Consider the following 21,228-nt stretch of genomic DNA (forward strand, 5'->3'; position numbering starts at 1 on the left):
GTAGAATACATTCAGAAGTGTTCCTTCCTATTCAGTTTTTTGGAATAATTTCAGAAGGATTTGTGTTAACTCTTCTTTAAATGTTTGGTAGAATTCAAACATGAAGTAGTCTGGTTCAGAACTTTTGTTTACTGGGAATATTTTTTTAAATTACAGATTCAATTTCATTACTGGTAATTGTTAATATTTTCTATTTCTTCAGTCTTGGGAGACTGTACATTTCTAAGAATTGTTCCATTTCTTCTAGGTTGCCCATTTTTATTGGCATATAATTGTTCTTAGGAATCTCTTATGATCCTCTGTAGTTCTGTGACATTGGTTATAACTTCTCTCTCCTTTCTGATTTTATTTATATGGGTCGTCTCTCTTTTTTCTTGATGAGTCTGGCTAAAGGTTTATCAATTTTGTCTATCTTTTCAGAGAACCAGATTTTAGTTTCATTGATCTTTTCTTTTTTTTAGTCTCTATTTCATTTATTTCTGCTCTGATCTTTATTATTTCTTTTCCTTCAACTAAGTTTCCTTCTACTAGGTCTTGTTTGTTGTTCTTTTTCTAGTTCCTTTAGGTGTAAGGTTAGATTGTTGATTTGCGATTTCTCTTATTTCTTGAGGTAGGCTTGTGTCACTGTAACTTCCCTCTTAAAGCTGCTTTTGTTGCATTCCATAGGTTTTTGGATTATTGTGTTTCTCTTTTTAATTGTCACCAGATATTTTTTGAGTTCCTCTTTGATTTCTTCAGTGGTGCATTGGTTGTTTAGTAGTATATTGTTTAGTCTTCACATGTTTGGATTATTTGCCGTTTTTTTCTTTTAGTTGATTTCTAGTCTCATTCTGTTGTGGTTGAAAAAATGCTTGAATGATTTCAATTTATTAGCTTTATTGAGGCTCGTTTTGAGCCTAACATGTTATCTATCTTAGAAAATGTTCCATGTGCACTAGAAAAGAATGTATATTCTTTTGCTTGGGGATGGAATGTTCTATATATATGTATTAAGTGCATCTGGTCTAACATGGCATTTAAGGCCAGTGTTTCCTTATTGATTTTCTCTCTGGATGATCTGTCCATGATATAAGTGAAATGTTAATGTCCCCTACTGTTATTGTGTTACTGTCAATTTCCCCCTTTATATCTGTTAATATTTGGTATATGTATTTAGGTGTTCCTATTTTGGTTGTATATATATTTACAAATGTTGTATCTTCTTGTGGGATTGATCTATTTATCATTATGTAATGTTCTTATTTGTCTCTTGTTACAGTCTTTGTCGTAAAGTCCATTTTATCTGATATAAGTATTGCTACCTCAGCTTTCTTTTTGTTTCCATTTGCATGAAATAACTTTTTCCATCCCCTCACTTTCAACATGTGTGTGTCTTTAGATCTGAAGTGAGTCTCTTGTAGGCAGCATATATATGGGTCTTGTTTATTTAATCCATTCAGCCATTCTATGTCTTTTTTTTTTTTTTGAGGTATGTGGGCCTCTCACTGTTGTGGCCTCTCCTGTTGCAGAGCACAGGCTCCGGATGCGCAGGCTCAGCAGCCATGGCTCATGGGCTTAGCTGCTCCACAGCATGTGGGATCTTCCCAGACCGGGGCGTGAACCCGTGTCCCCTGCATCGGCGGGTGGACTCGCAACCACTGCACCACCAAGGAAGCCCCATTCTATGTCTTCTGATTGAAGCATTTTGTCCATTTATATGTAAAGTAATTCTTGATAGGTATGTTCTTATTGTCATTTTGTTAACTGTTTTCTGGTTGGTTTTGTAGTTCTTTTTTGTTACTCTCTTCCCTTATGACTTGATAACTACCTTTAGTATATGTTCAGATTCCTTTCTCCTTTGTGTATGTATCTACTGTAGGTTTCCGGTTTGTGGGTATCATGAGGTTCATACATAACAACCTATATTTATATATACATGGTTATTTTAAGTTGATGACCTCTTATGTTTGAACACATTCTAGCAACCCTGCAGTTTTACTCCCCGATCCATGTTTAATGTATTTGATATCATACTTTACATCTTTTTGCATGTGTGTATCCTGTAGCTACTTATTATAGACATAGATGATTTTACTACTTTTGTCTTTTAACCTTCCTTCTAGCTTTATGAGTGGTTGATTTACTATCTTTGCTGTATGTTTGCCTTTACCAATGTGATTTTTTCCTTTCATAATTTCCATATTTCTAGTTGTGTTCTTTTTTTTTTCTGCTTAGAGGAGTGGTTTTAACATTTATGGTAAAGCTGGTTTTGTTGTGATGAACACTTTTAGCTTTTGCTTGTCTGTAAAACTCTTGATTTTTCCTTCAAATCTGAATGATAGCCTTGCTAGGTAGAGTATTCTTGGTTTTAGGTTTTTCCCTTTCATCACTTTAAATATATCATGCCACTCCCTCCTGGCCTACAAAATTTCCGCTGAAAAGTCAGCTATTGTCTAATAGGAGTTCCCTTCTACATAACTAGTTGCTTTTCTCTTACTACTTTTACAATTCTCTCTTTATCTTTAATTTTTGCCATTTTAATTATGTGTCTTGGTGAGGACCTTTTTGGGTTCATCCTGTTTGGAACTCTTTGTGCTTCCTCAACCTAGATGTCTGTTTCCTTCCACAGGTTAGGGAAATTTTCATCTATTATTTCTTTAAGTAAGTTATCTGCCTCTTTCTCTGTCTCTTTTCCTTCTGCTATGCCTATAATGCAAATGTTAGTAAGCTTCATGTTGTCCCAGATGTCTCTTAAACTATCTTCATTTCTTTCAATTCTTTTTGTTTTTTCTGTTCAGCTGGGTGTTTCCACTATTCTGTCTTCCAGTTCGCTGATCTGTTCCTCTATGTGTGTCATCTAATCTACTTTTTTTTTCCTTTGCGGTATGCGGGCCTCTCACTGCTGTGGCCTCTCCCATTGCGGAGCACAGGCTCTGGACATGCAGGCCCAGTGGCCATGGCTCATGGGCCCAGCTGCTCCATGGTATGTGGGATCCTCCCGGACTGGGGCACGAACCCGTGTCCCCTGCATCGGCAGGCGGACTCTCAACCACTGCGCCACCAGGGAAGCCCCATCTAATCTACTTTTGATTCTTTCTAGAGTATTTTTAATTTCAGTTATTGTAGTCTTCAGCTCTGTTTGGTTCTTCTTTATATTTTTAACTCTGTGTTAAATTTCTCACTGTGTTCATCCATTCTTCTCCTGAATTCATTAATCATCTTTATGATCATTACTTTGAACTCTTTATTGAGTTGACTGCTTATCCACACTTTGCTTAGTTCTTCTGGGATTTTGTCTTGTTCCTTTGTTTTGAACCTATTTTTCTGTTATCTCAGTTTAACTCAGTTCCTGTGTTTATTTCTATGTGTTACAAAGGTTGGTTACATTTGCTGATCTTAGAGAAGTGGACTTATGCAGGATATGTTCTACTGCACTCAGCAGCACACTCCCCTCTGGTCACCAGAGCTGTATGCTCTAAGGGTGCCCCCTATGTGGGCTATGTGGGCCCTTATGTTTCAGTGGTGCCATCTACTGTGGGTGCACAGATGGGTGTGGCTGGCCCAGTTGGCTTTCAGGCCCTATCTCATGCTGGGCTGCCTGCCCATTGGTGGGCAGGGTCAGGTACTGGTGCATCTGGTTGTACAGCCAAGTAGATCTGGAGGTAGGTGGCTACAGGGCCAAGGGGGCCCAGGACTGGTGCCAGTTTGCTGGTGGCAGGTGAGCCCCCGGCATTAACAGGCTAGAGGACAGACTCCAAAACTATGTTTGTCAGCACCAGTGTTCTTGTGGTAGTATGAGCTCCCCAAAATGGCTTCCACAATGTCTATGTCCCCAGGGTGAGTCCCATTTGCCTCCAGCCCTTCAGGAGGCTCACCAAAATCAGCAAGTGGGTGTAATTCAGATTCCTTTCAAATTACTGCTGCTGCACTGGGACTTGGAATGTGTGAGAGTTTACATGTGCCCTTTAAGAACAGAGTCTCTGTTTCCTACAGCCCTCCACCTCTCCTGTACACAAACCCTGCCAGCCTTCAAAGCCAGACATTCTGGGAGCTTGTCTTCCTGGTGCAGTACCGCCAGGCTGGGGAGCCCGATGTGGGGCTTGAACTCCCTTGCTCCCTGGATAGAATTTCTGCAGTTGTGATTATCCTCCCTTTTGTGGGACACCTACCCAGGGGTGTGGGACTTGACTATAGTGCATTTCTACCCCTTCCTCCCATCTTGTTGTGGTTCCTTCTTTATATCTTTAAGTGTGGAAGATCTTTCCTACCAGTCTTCAGTTTGTTCTCATAGATAGCTGCTCTGTAAATAGTTATAGTATGTCCGTTGTAAGGAGGTAAACTCAGTATCTTCCTACTCCAAAAGTTTGGCCACACCTCTCAATAATCACTTTGAATATCAATGATCAAAATTCACCAGTTAAAAGATTATCAGAGTAGATTAAAGAACACAACTCAGATTTATGTTGTCTACAAGAGACCCACTTTAAACATAAAGATACATGAAGATTAAAAATAAATGGATGGAGATATCTTGGAAGATGGCGGAAGAGTAAGACGCAGAGATAACCTTCCCCCCACAGATACATCAGAAATTCATCTACACGTGGAACAACTCCTACGGAACACCTACTGAACACTTGCCTCCCAAAAGGCAAGAAACTCCCCACGTACCTGGGTAGGGCAAAGTGGAGAGATTCCCGCATGGAGGATCTGTGCCGACTGGCACTCACCAGCCCGAGAGGCTTGTCTGCTCGGCCGCTGGGGCGGGCGGGGCTGGGAGCTGAAGCTTGGGCTTCGGACAGAGCGAAGGGAGAGGACTGGGGTTGGCAGCATGAACACATCCTGAAGGAGTTAGTGCACCACGGCTGCCCGGGAGGGAGTCCGGGAAGAAGTCTGGACATGCCAAAGAGGCAAGAGACTTTTTCTTCCCTCTTTCTTTCCTGGTGTGCTAGGAGAAGGGATTAAAAGCGCTGCTTAAAGGAGCTCCAGAGAAGGGTGCGAGCCACGGCTAAAAGCGCGGACCGCAGAGACAGGCGTGGGACGCTGGGGCTGCTGCTGCTGCCGCCAAGAGGCCTGTGTGTCAGGGCAGTTCACTGTCCACGCCCCCTTTCCAGGGAGCCTGTGCAGCCCGCCATTGCCAGGGTCCCAGGATCCAGGGACAACTTCCCCGGGAGAACGCACGGCGTGCCTCGGGCTGGAGCAACGTCACACTGGCCTCTGCCACTGCAGGCTCGCCCCACACTCCGTACTCCTCCCTCCCCGTGGCCTGAGTGAGCCAGAGTCCCCAAAGTGGCTGCTCGTTTAACCCCGTCCTGTCTGAGGGAAGAACAGACGCCCTCCGGGGACCTACATGCAGAGGCGGGGCCAAATCCAAAGCTGAGACCCAGGAGCTGTAAGAATAAAGAAGAGAAAGGGAAATCTCTCCCAGCAGTCTCAGAAGCAGCGGATTAAAGCTCCACAATCAACTTGATATACCCTGCATATGTAGAATACATAAATAGACAATGAATCATCCCAAATTGAGGAGGTGGACTTTGACAGCAAGAATTATGATTTTTTCCCCTTTTCTTCTTTTTGTGAATGAGTATGTGTATGCTTCTGTGTGAAATTTTGTCTGTATAGCTTTGCTTTCACCATTTGTCCCAGAGTTCTATCCGTCCGTTTTTTTGTTTGTTTGTTTATTTCTTTAATTTTTTAAATAATTATTTGTTTATTCTAATAACTCTATTATACTTTATCATACTTTATTCTATTTTACTTTATCTTCTCTCTTTCTTTTTTTCCTACCTTCCCTCCTTCCTCCCTCCCTCCCTCCTTTCTTTCTTTCTTTCTTTCTACTTCTACTAATTCTTTCTTTCTAATTTTTCTCCCTTTTATTCTGAGCCGGGTGGATGGAAGTCTCTTGCTGCTGCAGCCAGGAGTCAGTGCTGTGCCTCTGAGGTGGGAGAGCCAACTTCAGGACACATGTCCACAAGAGACCTCCCAGCTCCACATAATATCAAATGGCGAAAATCTCCCAGAGATCTCCATCTCAAAACCAGCACCAGCTTCACTCAACGACCAGCAAGCTACAGTGCTGGACACCCTATGCCAAACAACTAGCAAGACAGGAACACAACACCACCCATTAGCAGAAAGGCTGCCTAAAATCATAATAAGGCCACAGATACACCAAAACACACCACCAGGCGTGCACCTGTCCACCAGAAAGTCAACATCGAGCCTCATCCACCAGAATACAGGAACCAGTCCCCTCCAAAAGGAAGCCTAAACAACCCACTGAAACAACGTTAGCTACTGGGGACAGACACCAAAAACAACGGGAACTATGAACCTGGAGCCTGCAAAAAGGAGACCCTGAACACAGTAAGATAAGCAAAATGAGAAGACAGAAAAACACACAGCAGGTGAAGGAGCAAGGCAAAAACCCACCAGACCTAACAAATGAAGAGGAAATAGGCAGTCTACCTGAAAAAGAATTCAGAATAATGATAGTAAAGATGATACAAAATCTTGGAAATAGAATAGACAAAATGCAAGAAACAGTTAACAAGGACCTAGAAGAACTAAAGATGAATCAAGCATCGATTAAAAACACAATAAATGAAATGAAAAATACTCTAGATGGGATCAATAGCAGAATAACTGAGGCAGAAGAACGGATAAGTGACCTGGAAGATAAAATAGTGGAAATAACTGCTGCAGAGCAGAATAAAGAAAAAAGAATGAAAAGAACAGAGGACAGTCTCAGAGACCTCTGGGACAACATTAAACGCACCAACATTCGAATTATAGGGGTTCCAGAAGAACAAGAGAAAAAGAAAGGGACTGAGAAAATAGTTGAAGAGATTATAGTTGAAAACTTCCCTAATATGGGAAAGGAAATAGTTAATAGAGTCCAGGAGGCACAGAGAGTCTCATACAGAATAAATCCAAGGAGAAATACGCCAAGACACATATTAATCAAACTGTCAAAAATTAAACACAAAGAAAACATATTAAAAGCAGCAAGGGAAAAACAACAAATAACACACAAGGGAATCCCCCTCAGGTTAACAGCTGAACTTTCAGCAGAAGCTCTACAAGCCAGAAGGGAGTGGGAGGACATATTTAAAGTGATGAAGGAGAAAAATCTGCAACCAAAATTACTCAACCCAGCAAGGATCTCATTCTGATTTGATGGAAAATTAAAACGTTTACAGACAAGCAAAAGTTGAAAGAGTTCAGCACCACCAAACCAGCTTTACAACAAATGCTAAAGGAACTTCTCTAGGCAAGAAACACAACAGAAGGAAAATACCTACAATAACGAACCCAAAACAATTAAGAAAATGGGAATAGGAACATACATAATGATAATTACCTTAAATGTAAATGGACTAAATGCTCCAACCAAAAGACACAGATTGGCTGAATGGATACAAAAACAAGACCCATATATATGCTGTCTACAAGAGACCCACTTCAGACCTAGGGACACATACAGACTGAAAGTAAGGGGATGGAAAAAGATATTCCATGCAAATGGAAATCAAAAGAAAGCTGAAGTAGCAATTCTTATATCAGACAAAATGGACTTTAAAATAAAGACTATTAGAAGAGACAAAGAAGGACACTACATAATGATCAAGGGATTGATCCAAGAAGAAGATATAAAAATTGTAAATATTTATGCACCCAACATAGGAGCACCTCAATACATAAGGCAAATACTAACAGCCATGAAAGGGGAAATTGACAGTAACACATTCATAGTAGGGGACTTCAACATCCCACTTTCACCAATGGACAGATCATCCAAAATGAAAATAAATAAGTAAACACAAGCTTTAAATGATACATTAAACAAGATGGACCTAACTGATATTTATAGGACATTCCATCCAAAAACAACAGAACACACATTTTTCTCAAGTGCTCATGGAACATTCTCCAGGAGAGATCATACTTGGGTACAAATCAAGCCTTGGTAAATTTAAGAAAATTGAAATTGTATCAAGTATCTTTTCTGACCACAATGCTATGAGACTAGATATCAATTACAGGAAAAGATCTGTAAAAAACACAAACACATGGAGGCTAAACAATACACTACTAAATAACCAAGAGATCACTGAAGAAATCAAAGAGGAAATAAAAAAAAAAACCTAGAAACTAATGACAATGGAGACACGACGACCCAAAACCTATGGGATGCAGCAAAAGCAGTTCTAAGAAGGAAGTTTATAGCCATACAATCCCACCTTAAGAAAGAGGAAACATCTCGGGTAAACAACCTGACCTTGCACCTAAAGCAATTAGAGAAAGAAGAACAAAAAAAAAAACGCCAAAGTTAGCAGAAGGAAAGAAATCATAAACATCAGATCAGAAATAAATGAAAAAGAAATGAAGGAAATGATAGCAAAGATCAATAAAACTGAAAGCTGGTTCTTTGAGAAGATAAACAAAATTGATAAACCATTAGCCAGACTCCTCAAGAAAAAAAGGGAGAAGACTTAAATCAATAGAATTAGAAATGAAAAAGAAGAAGTAACAAATGACACTGCAGAAATGCAAAAGATCATGAGAGATTACTACAAGCAACTCTATGCCAGTAAAATGGACAACCTGGAAAAAATGGACAAATTCTTAGAAATGCACAACCTGCCAAGACTGAATCAGCAAGAACCAGAAAATATGAACAGACAAATCACAAGCACTGAAATTGAAACTGTGATTAAAAATCTTCCAACAAACCAAACCCAGGACCAGATGGCTTCACAGGCAAATTCTATCAAACATTTAGAGAAGAGCTAACACCTATCCTTCTCAAACTCTTCCAAAATATAGCAGATGGAGGAACACTCCCAAACTCATTCTACGAGGCTAACATCACCTTGATACCAAAACCAGACAAGGATGTCACAAAGAAAGAAAACTACAGGCCAATATCACTGGTGAACATAGATGCAAAAATCCTCAACAAACTACTAGCAAACAGAATCCAACAGCACATTAAAAGGATCATACACCATGATCAAGTGGGGTTTATTCCAGGAATGTAAGGATTCTTCAATATACAGAAATCACTCAACGTGATACACCATATTAACAAATTGAAAGAGAAAAACCATATGATCATCTCAATAGATGCAGAGAAAGCTTTCAAAAAATTCAACACCCATTTATGATAAAAACCCTGCAGAAAGTAGGCATAGAGGGAACTTTCCTCAACATAATAAAGGCCATAAATGACAAACCCAACATCATCCTCATTAGTGAAAAACTGAAACCATTTCCACTATGATCAGGAACAAGACAAGCCTGCCCACTCTCACCACTCTTATTCAACATAGTTTTGGAAGTTTTAGCAACAGCAATCAAAGAAGAAAAGGAAATAAAAGGAATCCAAATCGGAAAAGAAGAAGTAAAGCTGTCACTGTTTGCAGATGACATGATACTATACATAGAGAATCCTAAAGATGCTACTAGAAAACTACTAGAGCTAATCAATGAATCTGGTAAAGTAGCAGGATACAAAATTAATGCACAGAAATCTCTGGCATTCCTATACACTAGTGATGAAAAATCTGAAATTGAAATCAAGAAAACACTCCCATTTACCGTTGCAACAAAAGGAATAAAATATCTAGGATTAAACCTACCGAAGGAGACAAAAGACATGTATACAGAAAATTATAAGACATTGATGAAAGAAATTAAAGATGATACAAATACATGGAGAGATATACCATGTTCCTGGATTGGAAGAATCAATATTGTCAAAAAGACTCTACTACCCAAAGCAATCTACAGATTCAGTGCAATCCCTATCAAACTACCACTGGCATTTTTCACAGAACTAGAACAAAAAATTTCAAAATTTGTTTGGAAAAACAAAAGACTCTGAATAGCCAAAGCAATCCTGAGAACGAAAAACGGAGCTGGAGGAATCAGGTCCCTGACTTCAGACTATACTACAAAGCTACAGTAATCAAGACAGTAAAGCACTGTCACAAAAACAGAAATATAGATCAATGCAACAGGATAGAAAGCCCAGAGATAACCCCACGCACATATGGTCACCTTATCTTTGATAAAGGAGGCAGGAATGTACAGTGGAGAAAGGACAGCCTCTTCAATAAATGGTGCTGGGAAAACTGGACAGGTACATTGTAAAAGTATGAGATTAGATCATTCCCTAACACCATACACAAAAATAAGCTCAAAATGGATTAAAGACCTAAATGTAAGGCCAGAAACTATCAAACTCTTAGAGGAAAACATAGGCAGAACACTCTATGACATAAATCACAGCAAGATCCTTTTTGACACACCTCCTAGAGAAATGGAATTTAAAACAAAAATAAACAAATGGGGACCCGGAGGAAGATGGCGGAAGAGTAAGACGCGGAGATCACCTTCCTCCCCACAGATACATCAGAAATTCATCTACACGTGGAGCAACTCCTACAGAACACCTACTGAACGCTGACAGAAAGACCTCAGACCCCCCAAAAGGCAAGAAACTCCCCACATACCTGGGTAGGGCAAAAGAAAAAAAGAATAAACAGAGACAATAGGATAGGGACGGGACCTGCACCAGTGGGAGGGAGCCGTGAAGGAGGAAAGGTTAACACACACTACAAGCCCCTTCGCGGGTGGAGACTGCAGGTGGTGGAGGGGGAAAGCTTCGGAGTAGCAGAGGAGAGCACAGCAACAGGGGTGCGGAGGGCAAAGCGGAGAGATTCTGGCACAGAGGACCGGTGCCCTCAGGCACACACCAGCCCGAGAGGCTTGTCTGCTCGGCCGTCGGGGCTGGCGGGGCTGGGAGCTGAGGCTCGGGTATCGGCTTTCAGTCAGAGCGCAGGGAGAGGACTGGGGCTGGCGGCAGGAAGAGAGCCTGAAGGGGTTAGTGCACCACGGCTAGCCCGGAGGGAGTCCGGGGAAAGGGTCTGGAGCTGCCGAAGAGGCAAGAGACTTTTTTCCCTTTTGTTTCCTGGTGCGCGAGGAGAGGGCATTAAGAGGGCTGCTTGGGCAAGCGCCGGAGACAGGCGCGAGCCGCGGCTAAAGGCGCGGACCTCGGAGAGGGGCGTGGGACACTGGGGCTGCTGCTGCCGCCGCCGCCGCGGGGCCTGTACACCCCGCCACTGCCGGGGTCCCGGGGCCCGGGGACGGCTATCCCGGGAAAGTGCACGGAGCGCCTCAGGCTGCTGCAACGTCACGCTGGCCTCTGCCACCGCAGACTCGCCCCACACTGTGCGCCCCTCCCTCCCCTCTGCCTGAGTGAGCCAGAGCCCCCACATCAGCGGCTCCTTTAAACCTGTCCTGTCTGAGCAGAGAACGGACGCCCTCCGGCGACCTACGCGCAGAGGCGGGGCCAGGTCCAAGGCTGAGACCCGGGAGCTGTGAGAGCAGAGACAGGGAAATCTCTCTGTGCAGCCTCAGAGGCAGCGGATTAAAGCTCCACGGTCCATTTGATGTGCCCTGCGTCTGTGGAGTGCATGGATGGACAGCGAACCATCCCAAATTGAGGAAGTAGACTTTGAGGACAAGATTTAAGACTTTCCCCCCTTTTCCTCTTTTTACAACGAATTATCCCAAATTAAGGAGGTGGACTTAGAGAGCAAGATTTCAGACTTCTCGCCCTTTTCCTCTTTTTACAACGAATTATCCCAAATTGAGCAGGTGGACTTGGAGAGCAAGATTTTTGATTTTTCCCCCTGCTCTCTTTTTGTGAATGTGTATGTGTAATCTTCTGTGTAAGATTCTCTCTGTATAGCTTTGCTTCCACCATATGTCCCAGGGTTCTATCTGTCCGTTTTTTTTTCAATAATTACTTTTTAATTTTAATAACGCTACTATATTTCATACTTTATTCTATTTTACTTTACCTGCTCTTTCTTTTTTTTCCTACCTTCCCTTCCTCCCTCCCTCCCTCCGCTCCTCCTTTCCTTCTTTTTCTTTCCTCCCTCCACCCTTCTTCTTTCCACTTTCTTTTTCTTTCCTTCCTCCCTCCCTCCCTCCTGTCTTTCTTTCTTTCTTTCCTTCCTCCCTCCCTCCCTCCCTTCTTCCATTCACTCTTCCTTTTGCTTTCATTCCTCCCTCCCTCCCTCCTCTCTTTCCTTCTTTCTTTCCATCCTTCCTCCCTCCCTCCCTCCTTTCTTTCTTTCTTCCTTCCTTCCTTCCTTTCTTCCCTTCTTCCTTTCTTTCCCTCTATCTTTCTTTCTTCTACTAATTCTTCTTACTACTTTTTCTCCCTGTTATTCTGAGCCGGGTGGGTGAAAGGTTCTTGGTGCTGCAGCCAGGAGTCCGTGCTGTGCCTCTGAAGTGGGAGAGCCAACTTCAGGACATGGGTCCACAAGAGACCTCCCAGCTCCACATAATATCAAGCAGCGAAAATCTCCCAGAGATCTCCTTCTCAACACCAGCACCCAGCTTCAGTCAACGACCAGCAAGCTACAGTGCTGGTCACCCTATGCCAAGCAACTAGCAAGGCAGGAACACAACCCCACCCATTAGCAGAGAGGCTACCTAAAAACATAATAAGGCCACAGGCACCCCAAAACACACCACCAGATGTGGACCTGTCCACCAGAAAGGCAAGATCGAGCCTCAACCACCAGAACACAGGCATTAGTCCCCCCCCACCAGGAAGCCTACACAACCTACTGAAACAACCTTAGCCACTGGGGACAGACACCAAAAACAACGGGAACTACGAATCTGCAGCCTGCAAAAAGGAGACCCCAAACACAGTAACATAAGCAAAATGAGAAGACAGAAAAACACACAGCAGGTGAAGGAGCAAGATAAAAACCTACCAGACCTAACAAATGAAGAGGAAATAGGCAGTCTACCTGAAAAAATTCAGAATAATGATAGTAAAGCTGATCCAAGATTCTATTTCCAAGATCCAAAATCTTGGAAATAGAATAGACAAAATGCAAGAAACAGTTAACAAGGACCTAGAAGAACTAAAGATGAATCAAGCATCGATTAAAAACACAATAAATGAAATGAAAAATACTCTAGATGGGATCAATAGCAGAATAACTGAGGCAGAAGAACGGATAAGTGAGGTGGAAGATAAAATAGTGGAAATAACTGATGCAGAGCAAAATAAAGAAAAAAGAATGAAAAGAACAGAGGACAGTCTCAGAGACCTCTGGGACAACATTAAACGCACCAACATTCGAATTATAGGGGTTCCAGAAGAAGAAGAGAAAAAGAAAGGGACTGAGAAAATAGTTGAAGAGATTATAGTTGAAAACTTCCCTAATATGGGAAAGGAAATAGTTAATCAAGTCCAGGAGGCACAGAGAGTCCCATACAGAATAAATACAAGGAGAAATACGCCAAGACACATATTAATCAAACTGTCAAAAATTAAACACAAAGAAAACATATTAAAAGCAGCAAGGGAAAAAAAACAAATAACACACAAGGGAATCCCCATCAGATTAACAGCTGATCTCTCAGCAGAAACTCTACAAGCCAGAAGGGAGTGGCAGGACATAATTAAAGTGATGAAGGAGAGAAAGCTGCAACCAAGATTACTCTACCCAGCAAGGATCTCATTCAGATTTGATGGAGAAATTAAAACCTTTACAGACAAGCAAAACCTGAGAGAGTTCAGCACCACCAAACCAGCTTTATAACAAATGCTAAAGGAACTTCTCTAGGCAAGAAACACAACAGATAGAATATACCTACAGTAACGAACCCAAAGCAATGAAGGAAATGGGAATAGGAACATACATATCAATAATTACCTTAAATGTAAATGGACTAAATGCTCCCACCAGAAGACACAGATTGGCTGAATGGATACAAAAACAAGACCCATATATATGCTGTCTACAAGAGACCCACTTCAGACCTAGAGACAGATACAGATTGAAAGTAAGGGGATGGAAAAAGATATTCCATGCAAATGGAAATCAAAAGAAAGCTGGAGTAGCAATTCTTATATCAGACAAAATAGACTTTAAAATAAAGACTATTAGAAGAGACAAAGAAGGACACTGCATAACGATAAAGGGATCGATCCAAGAAGAAGATATAACAATTGTAAATATTTATGCACCCAACATAGGAGCACCTCAATACATAAGGCAAATACTAACAGCCATAAAAGGGGAAATCGACAGTAACACAATCATAGTAGGGGACTTTAACACCCCACTTTCACCAATGGACAGATCATCCAAAATGAAAATAAATAAGGAAATACAAGCTTTAAATGATACATTAAACAAGATGGACTTAATTGATATTTATAGGACATTCCATCCAAAAACAACAGAATACACATTTTTCTCAACTACTCATGGAACATTCTCCAGGATAGATCATATCTTGGGTCACAAATCAAGCCTTGGTAAATTTAAGAAAATTGAAATTGTATCAAGTATCTTTTCCGACCACAATGCTATGAGACTAGACATCAATTACAGGAAAAGATTTGTAAAAAATACAAACACATTGAGGCTAAAGAATACACTGCTCAATAACGAAGTGATCACTGAAGAAATCAAAGAGGAAATTAAAAAATACCTAGAAACAAATGACAATGGAGACACGACGACCCAAAACCTATGGGAGGCAGCAAAAGCAGTTCTAAGGGGGAAGTTTATAGCAATACAATCCCACCTTAAGAAACAGTAAACATCTCGAGTAAACAACCTGACCCTGCACCTAAAGCAATTAGAGAAAGAAGAACAAAAAACCCCCAAATTTAGCAGAAGGAAAGAAATCATAAAGATCAGATCAGAAATAAATGAAAAAGAAATGAAGGAAACGATAGCAAAGATCAATAAAACTAAAAGCTGGTTCTTTGAGAAGATAAACAAAATTGATAAACCATTAGCCAGACTCATCAAGAAAAAAAGGGAGAAGACTCAAATCAATAGAATTAGAAATGAAAAAGGAGAAGTAACAACTGACACTGCAGAAATACAAAAGATCATAAGAGATTACTACAAGCAACTCTATGCCAATAAAATGGACAAACTGGAAGAAATGGACAAATTCTTAGAAATGCACAACCTGCCAAGACTGAATCAGGAAGAAATAGAAAATATGAATAGACCAATCACAAGCACTGAAATTGAAACTGTGATTAAAAATCTTCCAACAAACAAAAGCCCAGGACCAGATGGCTTCACAGGCGAATTCTATCAAACATTTAGAGAAGAGCTAACACCCATCCTTCTCAAACTCTTCCAAACAATATCAGAGGAAGGAACACTCCCAAACTCATTCTACGAGGCCACCATCACCTTGATACCAAAACCAGGCAAGGATGTCACAAAGAAAGAAAACTACAGGCCAATATTACTGATGAACATAGATGCAAAAATCCTCAACAAAATACTAGCAAACAGAATCCAACAGCACATTAAAAGGATCATACACCATGATCAAGTGGGGTTTATCCCAGGAATGCAAGGATTCTTCAATATACGCAAATCAATCAATGTGATACACCATATTAACAAGTTGAAGGAGAAAAACCATACGATCATCTCAATAGATGCAGAGAAAGCTTTCGACAAAATTCAACACCCATTTATGATAAAAACCCTGCAGAAAGTAGGCATAGAGGGAACTTTCCTCAACATAATAAAGGCCATATAGGACAAACCCGCAGCCAACATTTTCCTCAGTGGTGAAAAACTGAAACCATTTTCACTAAGATCAGGAACAAACAAGGCTGCCCACTCTCACCACTCTTATTCAACATAGTTTTGGAAGATTTAGCCACAGCTATCAGAGAAGAAAAGGAAATAAAAGGAATCCAAATTGGAAAAGAAGAAGTAAAGCTGCCACTGTTTGCAGATGACATGATACTATACATAGAGAATCCTAAAGATGCTACTAGAAAACTACTAGAGCTAATCAATGAATCTGGTAAAGTAGCAGGATACAAAATTAATGCACAGAAATCTCTGGCATTCCTGTACACTAATGATGAAAAATCTGAAAATGAAATCAAGAAAACACTCCCATTTGCTATTGCAACAAAAAGAATAAAATATCCAGGAATAAACCTACCTAAGGAGACAAAAGACCTGTATGCAGAAAATTATAAGACACTGATGAAAGAAATTAAAGATGATACAAATAGATGGAGAGATATACCATGCTCCTGGATTGGAAGAATCAATATTGTGAAAATGACTCTACTACCCAAAGCAATCTACAGATTCAATGCAATCCCTATCAAACTACCACTGGCATTTTTCACAGAACTAGAACAAAAAATTTCAAAATTTGTTTGGAGAAACAAAAGACCCCGAATAGCCAAAGCAATCTTGAGAACGAAAAACGGAGCTGGAGGAATCAGGCTCCCTGACTTCAGACTATAGTACAAATCTACAGTAATCAAGACAGTGTGGTACTGGCACAAAAACAGAAAGATAGATCAATGGAACAACATAGAAAGCCCAGAGATAAACCCACTCACATATGGTCAACTTATGTTTGATAAAGGAGGCAGGCATGTACAGTGGAGAAAGGACAGCCTCTTCAATAAATGGTGCTGGGAAAACTGGACAGGGACATGTAAAAGTAGGAGATTAGATCATTCCCTAACACCATACACAAAAAGAAGCTCAAAATGGATTAAAGACCTAAATGCAAGGCCAGAAACTATCAAACTCTTAGAGGAAAACATAGGCAGAACACTCTATGACATAAATCACAGCAAAATCCTTTTGGACCCACCTCCTAGAGAAATGGAAATAAAAACAAAGAAAAACAAATGGGACCTAATGAAACTTCAAAGCTTTTGCACAGCAAAGGAAACCATAAACAAGACCAAAAGACAACCCTCAGAATGGGAGAAAATATTTGCAAATGAAGCAACTGACAAAGGATTAATCTCCAAAATTTATAAACAGCTCATGCAGCTCAATAGCCAAAAAACAAACAACCCAATCCAAAATGGGCAGAAGACTTAAATAGGCATTTCTCCAAAGAAGATATACAGACTGCCAACAAACACATGAAAGAATGCTCAACATCTTTAATCATTAGAGAAATGCAAATCAAAACTACAATGAGATATCATCTCACACCAGTCAGAATGGCCATCATCAAGAAATCTAGAAACAATAAATGCTGGAGCGGGTGTGGAGAAAAGGGAACCCTCTTGCACTGCTGGTGGGAATGTGAATTGGTACAGCCACTATGGAGAACAGTATGGAGGTTCCTTAAAAAACTAAAAATAGAACTACCATATGACCCAGCATTCCCACTACTAGGCATATACCCTGAGAAAACCATAATTCAAAAAGAGACATGTACCAAAATATTCATTGCAGCTCTATTCACAATAGCCCGGAGATGGAAACCAGCTAAGTGTCCATCATCGGATGAATGGATAAAGAAGATGTGGCACATATATACAGTGGAATATTACTCAGCCATAAAAAGAAACGAAAGTGAGCTATTTGTAATGAGGTGGATAGACCTAGAGTCTGTCATACAGAGTGAAGTAAGTCTGAAAGAGAAAGACAAATACCGTATGCTAACACATATATATGGAATTAAAAAAAAATGTCATGAAGGACCTAGGGGCAAAACGGGAATAAAGACACAGACCTACTTGAGAATGGACTTGAGGATATGGGGAGGGGGAAGGGTAAGCTGTGACAAAGCGAAAGAGAGGCATGGACATATATACACTACCAAACGTAAGGTAGATAGATAGTGGGAAGCAGCCGCAGAGCAGAGGGAGATCAGCTCGGTGCTTTGTGACCGCCTGGAGGGGTGGGATGGGGAGGGTGGGAGGGAGGGAGATGCATGAGGGAAGGGATGTGGGAACAGATGTATATGTATGACTGATTCACTTTGTTATAAAGCAGAAACTAATAAAAAATAAAAATAAAAATAAAAAATAAAAAATAAAATAAACAAGTGGGACCTAATGAAACTTCAAAGCTTTTGCACAGCAAAGGAAACCACAAACAAGAACTAAAGAGAACCCTCAGAATTGGAGAAAATATTTGCAGATGAAGCAACTGACAAAGGATTAATCTCCAAAATTTATAAGCAGCTCAATATGAAAAAAAAAAACAAACAACCCAATCCAAAAATGGGCAGAAGACCTAACTAGACATTTCTCCAAAGAAGATATACAGATTGCCAACAAACACATGAAAGAATGCTCAACATCATTAATCATTAGAGAAATGCAAATCAAAACTGCAATGCATGGGGAGGGTGGGAGGGAGGGAGATGCATGAGGGAAGGTATGTGGGAACAGATGTATATGTATGACTGATTCACTTTGTTATAAAGCAGAAACTAATTAAAAAAATAAATAAATAAACTTTAAAAAAAAAAAAAACTGCAATGCAATATCATCTCACACTGGTCAGAATGGCCATCATCATAAAATCTAGAAACAGTAAATGCTGAAGGGGGTGTGGAGAAAAGGGAACACTCTTGCACTGCTGGTGAGAATGTGAATTGGTACAGCCACTGTGGAGAACGTATGGAGGTTCCTTAAAAAACTACAAATAGAACTACCATATGACCCAGCAATCCCACTACTGGGCATATACCCTGAGAAAACCATAATTCAAAAAGAGTCATGTACCAAAATGTTCATTGCAGCTCTATTTAGAATAGCCCGGAGATGGAAACAACCTAAGTGTCCATCATCGGATGAATGGATAAAGAAGATGTGGCACATATATACAATGGAATATTACTCAGCCATAAAAAGAAATGAAATTGAGCTATTTGTAATGAGGTGGATAGACTTAGAGTCTGTTATACAGAGTGAAGTAAGTCTGAAAGAGAAAGACAAATACCGTATGCTAACACATATATATGGAATTTAAGAAAAAAAATGTCATGAAGAACCTAGGGGTAAAACAGGAATAAAGACACAGACGTACTAGAGAATGGACTTGAGGATATGGGGAGGGGGATGGGTAAGCTGTGACAAAGCGCGAGAGAGGAATGGACATATATACACTACCAAACGTAAGGTAGATAGATAGTGGGAAGCAGCCACATAGCACAGGGTGATCAGCTCGGTGCTTTGTGACCACCTGGAGGGGTGGGATAGGGAGGGTGGGAGGGAGGGAGACGCAAGAGGGAAGGGATATGGGAACAGATATATATGTATAACTGATTCACTTTGTTATAAAGCAGGAACTAATAAAAAGAAATAAATTTTAAAAATTAATTAATTAATTAAAATTTTTTTAAAAAGAAGTTAATTATGGAAATTAAGGTGCCTAGAGGACAGAGCTGGGACCAAGATGTAATTCTCCATAAAGGAATAATCACTAACTGTTTTAGATGGGGAAGAGCAAATTGTGTTCTTGGAATTAATGGGGAAATTTCGCACACAAAGGCCTCTGTTCTACCAGCATCCTATGAAGGGAGCCTGACAGCAATCATCCCAGGAGGGAAAGATAAACAGAGTGGAATCTCCAGGGTATGGAGTGCCCTTATCCGTCGGGGTGGGGCCTAGTGGGTGTGGCTTAGCATGGCGTCCTCTCGAGAGTTCGTTAGAGCAAACGTCATCTGTACCCAGCAGCACTCTGGGCTGAGCTCGTGCCCTTGGCAACAGCACCTGAAGAGGAAGCTTGTCCACTACACCACTGAGGTATAGGCCCAGGGGGGCCGCTCACAAAAGAGCCCCGCTGGAAACATGCTAAAGATTGTTCAGGGTCCGTTTATGAGGCACTCTTCCTGAGAGGAGAACAGAGCGATGTGCGGATCTGTGCACTGGGGGAGGAGTGGAACTTGCATAGGATCTACTTGTGCCAGTCAGGGTACTTTGCTAGCATGTTCAGTGGTGCTTGGCGGGAGACAAACATGGATACTATAGAGTTGCAGATGCCTGACGAGAACATTGATCGTGAGGCACTGCACGAGGCTTTAGGTTCCCTGTACCGAGGCTCCATTCTCATCCCACCCGGTCGAGTCGTCACCATCCTGGCCACAGCCAGCATGCTGCAGCTGGACGAGGTGATTCAGCATTGTGGGGAGGTCATGGAGGAGACTGTCAGTGCCCAGACCGTGTGCAGCTACTACTACTCTGCTGAAAGCTACGGACTCCCGACCATCAGGACCAGGTGTCTTCAGTGGCTGCTGGACAACATGATGACCCAGTGTAGTGAGGGGCTATTGCGAGAAGTCAGCCTGGATCTCATTAAAGAGGTCGTTGCCTCTTCACGGCTCTTGGTGATGGGGGTGGAGATGGACGTGTACACCATGCTGAAAAAGTGGATGTTCTTGCAGCTGCAGCCGACATGGAGGGGCCCGTGCAGTGTCCTATTGCCTGACACCGACTCATGGTTTGCCAGGTCCAGGAGGGATTCGGAGGGCACCCCTTTCCTGGAGACCGAGCAGGGCAGAGCCTTCGTGCCAGTGTTCCAGAAGCTGCAGCTTGCCTACATAATCTGTGACCTGACGTCAGCACACGTCATCCACCAGGATGCGCTGATCCCTCCCTCTTGGTTGTGTCCCTTGTACAAAGAGCATTGGCTTGGCCCCCTCCAGGCTGAGCAGACCAGAAATCTCTGGCCCGTGGGCCTCTACATGTCTGACCCCCAGGGGAGAAGCATGCGGTGAGGGGGCCAGCTCCACAGGGACAAGCAGTGCAGCTGGCGGTGGGAAGGCTTCAACTTCAGCTGGGAGCTGGTGCTGTGCTACGCCAACCAGCGCATCATTTTCCGGTGCAGCGCACGGAACAAGTCCCGCAGCCTCGGGGTCAGCCTACTCGGGCAGAGAAGGGTCGCATTCCGCCTGTGCCTGTTCACCTCGGACAGGGCTGGGAGAGCCATTTTCAGGAAGGACACAGAATACCGGATGCTTTCCCTGAGAACGGGTCAAGAGCTAGAGGTAATTAATCTGGAAAACCAAGACGTGGTTTTCCCCATATATGTGGCCTGTAACTTCCTGTACCTCCACTGAGAGGGGCATTGCCCAGAGTGAGGACCCCTGCAAAAAAGCTCAGAGAACTGAGCAGCTCTTTCCTGGGGTCAGGGACGACCAGCTTGGTCCAGATGCCAGCTCCTTCTGTGGGATCAACCAGGCTTGCCCATCTCTGGTAACCAATTCTGTCAGAGGCTTTGTTGAACTGTAGCTCATAATACTTGAGATTGTTTACATGAGCATATGAAGAGGACAAATTTTGAAGCCCCCCAAACTCCTCGAGAACTCATTTGGGCTGTTAATGTGGCAACCTGTCCTCCTGGTTTAGGATCCATCGACACCACCCCCAGCCCCGCCCATCAT

At 41.9% G+C, this 21,228-nt stretch overlaps 1 pseudogene across 1 annotated transcript; it reads left to right on the forward strand.

Annotated features, from left to right (window-relative positions):
- Positions 1–19,471: 19,471 nt before the first annotated feature.
- LOC308609422 (germ cell-less protein-like 1) lies at positions 19,472–20,925 on the forward strand (annotated as a pseudogene). Its single transcript has 2 exons — positions 19,472–19,511; positions 19,598–20,925. The product of its transcript is annotated as a germ cell-less protein-like 1 (transcript).
- Positions 20,926–21,228: the final 303 nt, after the last annotated feature.

Source organism: Mesoplodon bidens (assembly GCF_964165515.1).
Source record: "Mesoplodon bidens genome assembly, chromosome: X".
NCBI classification, from domain to species: domain Eukaryota; kingdom Metazoa; phylum Chordata; class Mammalia; order Artiodactyla; family Ziphiidae; genus Mesoplodon; species Mesoplodon bidens.